The sequence below is a fragment of the Cucurbita moschata genome, unplaced genomic scaffold, assembly GCF_002738365.1.
Source record: "Cucurbita moschata cultivar Rifu unplaced genomic scaffold, Cmos_1.0 Cmo_Scf00061, whole genome shotgun sequence".
Classification (NCBI taxonomy): Eukaryota; Viridiplantae; Streptophyta; class Magnoliopsida; order Cucurbitales; family Cucurbitaceae; genus Cucurbita; species Cucurbita moschata.
Genome location: NW_019268577.1, coordinates 567,024 through 571,680, shown reverse-complemented (window position 1 = coordinate 571,680; position 4,657 = coordinate 567,024). Strand labels below are relative to the sequence as shown.

At 40.0% G+C, this 4,657-nt stretch overlaps 1 non-coding gene across 1 annotated transcript; it reads right to left on the bottom strand.

Moving 5' to 3' along the window:
• Window positions 1-3,340: 3,340 nt before the first annotated feature.
• Window positions 3,341-3,481, bottom strand: LOC111437014. Its single transcript, XR_002709376.1, has one exon. It is a non-coding gene; the product is annotated as a small nucleolar RNA Z247 (small nucleolar RNA).
• Between the last annotated feature and the right edge of the window lie 1,176 nt (window positions 3,482-4,657).

The window sequence follows — 4,657 nt, the reverse complement described above, 5'->3', positions numbered from 1 at the left end:
TTGTTTCTAGGTGAATATTTCAACATTTTAGGACGCGATTCACATAGGAAGCTCAAATCTGAGAAATGTCATTCAAAACCTTACCTCACGAAACGTTCTTGGATCTTGATGGAGCATCGGCCTCGCTAGCCTCTCAGTCCTTGTACAAGTCTCGCCTGAAGGTGGATTCCGACGGTGGTCCGATGAACTTCGCGGCTAATTCCTGTCAATTTTTTCTCTCTCTTTTTGTTTTGCAGGAGATTTGATGGGGTTTCCTAGGGTTCTTAGTTGAAAATAATGAAGTAGAAGTTGATAAAAAAAAAAAAAAAAAGAAGGTAAAGGCCATCAGAGAATGACCAACACCCACAAATGCAATCGAGCTAAAATCTTTTCATGGTTTGGCTAGTTTCTATAGGAGATTCATTAAGAATTTCAATAGCATAGCATCACTATTAAATGAACTTGTTAAAAAGCATGTGAAATTTGAGTGGAATGAAAAACAAGAGAATGCATTCATGAACTAAAAGATAAATTAACCAATGCAACTTGTCTTGTTTTACCTAACTTTGATAAATCTTTTGAAAATGAATGTGATGCTAGTGGGAGCTATTTAGGAAAAAAGGTCAATCATGTTCTTTAGTGAAAACCTTAATGGATCACAACTAGATTATCTAATTTATGATAAAGAGTTACAATCACTTGTGAGGGCTATAAAAGTTTGGCAACATTATTTGTGTCAAAAGAGTTTGTTATCCATACGAATCATGAAAGCTTGAAGCACCTCAAAAGCAAGACAAAGCTAAATATGAGAAGAGTTTGTTATCCATACCGATCATGAAAGCTTAAAGCTCCTTAAAATTCAAATAAAGCTAAATAGGAGGCATGCTAAATGGGTAGAATTCATCAAGTAGGTATGCTTTATTTCCTTCCCTTACTGCAAAAATTCTTCATTTTAATCACATATTGAATGGTACAAAGTTGAGAAATCTAAATTTTATGATGTGATATGCAATGTTTAGAAGGGTAACATGTACAAGATCATATTGTGTTCGATGTGCTTTTTAGGAAGGGTAAACTTTGTATTCCTAAGTGTTCTATTCGAGAGTTACTTGTGAAGGAGGCTCATGGGGGAGGACTTATGGGACATTTTGTTGAATTTAAAACATATAGCATGTTGTGGGAACATTTTTATTGGCTTAAATGTAAGGAGACTAAGTCTAGACACAACCACATTGTCTTTACATAGCACCACTCATTGTTCACCATTTGAGGTTGTGTATGGATTTAATCCCTTAACTCCTCTAGATTTATCACCTTTGCCACCTAATATGTTTGCTAATGATGCAACTTCTTCAAGAGCCGAATACATTAAAAAAAATATATATCACAAAGACATAAAGGAAAGAATTGAAAACAAAAATAAAAAACTAGTCACTCACAAGAATCGAGAAGAAAGAAATTGATTTTCAAACAAGGTGACTGGGTTTGGGTTCACTTATGAAAGGAACAGAAGTCGCCCAATGTCCTGCCTTATCTCACAAGCGCCACCCAATGTACAGAAGTCGAGGAGGACATGAACTGGCACATTCTGTTGACACAGAACGATATATCAGGACATGTGAGAGACGAATATTGGAGAGCATCGACGACACTCTGATAGCAAGTAGTATCCTCAGGCGAGAGCTTTTCACCACCATCCAATAACAACTCACTAGGAAGCATAGGTGTGGACACCTTTGGAGGTGAGCATATTGGTTCCGGACAATAAATCTTGAATGTATTTATGTTGTGTCAGAACAAGTCCATTAGAAGTATAGCAGACCTCAATCCCAAGAAAATAACTCAAGGTGTCAAAATCCTTGACGGCAAAATCATCCCGAAGCTATGTAAGAAGTTTCTCAATAGTCGTAGAAGATAAGCTGATAATAATAATGTCATCGACATTTATGAGGATATACATCTGAATGCTCGTCTTGTTAAAAATGAAAAGAGAGACATCAGCCTTTGAAGGTGTAAAATCCAACTGTAATAGTTTTGAGCTAAGATGAGAAAACCAGGCACGCGGAACTTGTTTGAGGCCATAAAGCTACTTATCCAGCTTGCAAAGATAACCAGGATGTTGTATATTCACAAATCCAAGGGCTGCTTCATATAAACATATTCATTAAGAAAGCTATGAAGAAAAACATTTTGAATATCAATGTGCCGAATAGCCCAACCACGAGAAATTCCAAGGGAACAAAAGAATGTGTTATGAATTTTATGATATTCCCCACCCCAATCAGACTAGACACACTTGATTTTAGTATCTTGGAGGTTCTCAACATGCGCTTGGAACTGCAAAAGTATAGGAGGAGCTTTTGAACAATCATGCATCAAATAGATGTACTAAAATTTACTGAAATCATCAATAAACTGATATAATATTTGAAGTTCCCCAACAGATGGAGGTGCAGGACCCCAAACATCCGAAAAAATCAGTTTTAAAGGTGACGAAGACCTATGAAAAGAACTAGTGTATCATAACTGATTACTTTTTGCTAACTAACACGCATTACAAACATGCAAAGGTGACTCACTAGCACACAAAATATTATTGAGATGCAAAATTAACTTTACTACTTGAGATGAAGGATGTCCAAGACATGCATGCCATTGGGTGTGAGTAGTAAATCTACTCACTAAGGCATGCTTAAGATCATCGACATTAGATGGCTTAATAGAATACAAACTAGACTCACACCTCCCGTATAGAAGTCTTTTCCTCGATCGTTGATCTTCAATAGAAAAATGCCAAGGATGGTATTCAAAGAATACGTCATTATCACAAGAAAATTTATGGACAGAAAGAAGATGTTTAGAAATTTCAGGCACATGCAAAATATTATGCAATGCAAAAGGACGAGCAGCAGTATTGACTGAAGAATGACCAGTATGCAAAATACGCAAACCTGCTCCATTGTCGACTTCCACTTCACCTCCGTGATAGCGTTCACTCACCGAGAGACGATCTAGGTCACTGATGATATGATTAGTGGTGCCTGTGTCGTTGTACCAATTTGGATCAATCTTGTAAGAGGAAGTAGCCACCAGTGCTGCAGAAGGAGGTTCATCTTGATAGGACTCATCCATCCTATGCAAGTAGCGAACGACAGTATGCCCCACTTTGCTGCAGATCTGGTGGGAAGGACGAGCATAAGGGTCACGACGATCATCAGCAAGATGAGAGGGCGTGCCACCTAGAGAACGGTCGCGACCACGATCCCAACGCCCACGATTCATCTGCAGACCACCACGACCGGCATAATTGACCAAAGATTAAGAATTTAACTACAATTCAGCCCGATATTGTAGTTGGCGAGCTTCAAACGCCATTAGATGTGCAAACACATCATCAAGTGTGAGGGCTTTCACTCTTGGTATTCATCGAGGTGACGAAGGGATTTTAGTTAGGGCTAAGACCAGCGAGGAGATACGCGATCACGTCATCATCCCGCAAGGCATAGCCGACGGCGGAGAGCTCGGGGGCCAGCCCTTTGATCTTGCAGAAATAATCTGCAGCAGACAAATCACATTTCTTGAACGTGGCGAGCTCAACACAGATCTGAACTATGCGAGCACGAGTTGACGACAAAAACATCCGCTGAAGGGTATCCCACGTCTTCTTGGACATAGTAGCGACAACCACATCGTGAAGAATCTCCTCAGACATGGAAGAGAGAAGGCCGCTACGGACCTGTTGATCCTGATCATACCACCGATTGTAGGCCGGATTAGAGATCAGGTTAGCCCTAGCAGCGGTTGAGGAAGGGACCAGCTTGACAAGTGCGGCAATGGTGTCATCAAGGTAGCCCATAAGCTTCGTACTCCTTAGGTAGGGGACGAGCTGGGCGCGCCATATGATGAAGTTTTTTAGTGAAACGGATTGTGACAGCGTGGTGGAAAGGGATTGGGCCAAAGGTCGACACCATGGTAGATGAGATCATGTTGAAGATGGTGGATAGGGAGGAGGAAGAAGATATGGTAGACATTGTTAATGAATAAACCTTGACTCTAATACCATGTTAGCTTTAATGACACTGTGACCTATACGGGTCATGACCTCATGTCTTTATAGATGTGTACAATGAGAATTACATAGTGGGCCTTGATCCATGATAACAAATCGGGAAATCAGTAGATTCTCTTCATCCATGGTAACAAACAAAGAAATCAGTAGATTATCTTACCATGTATAGATATGACCTATTCTACCGTTTAATAGTGGTCACTTCCATGAAACGTCAGGTCATTTTATAACAGATCAGATATAAAAAAAAAATAAAAAAAAAGGTTCAGCGGGCCCGCAATCACCGGCGGAACCCAAAAACTCCAACGTTCGTTGGAGTTTTTGCTCCCACACGACCACGATCACTGCGCCTGCCCCTTGGATCACCTACCACATGAACCCGACCTTCAACCATCTCAGACGACGAAAGGAAGATAGATAGAAAATGAAAAAGACAGATAGAAAACCGATGAAGCTCCGGCGAAGCCAAACCTTACAAAATCTACGTCGAAACCTTTGATTTACGCAACGAAAAAATCCCAGAGACCTTTACACATACCAGAGATAGATTTTGGCATTGCTTACACGTCGTACACCGTCAGGAAAAGAAGACAGAACATCAATTTTTTG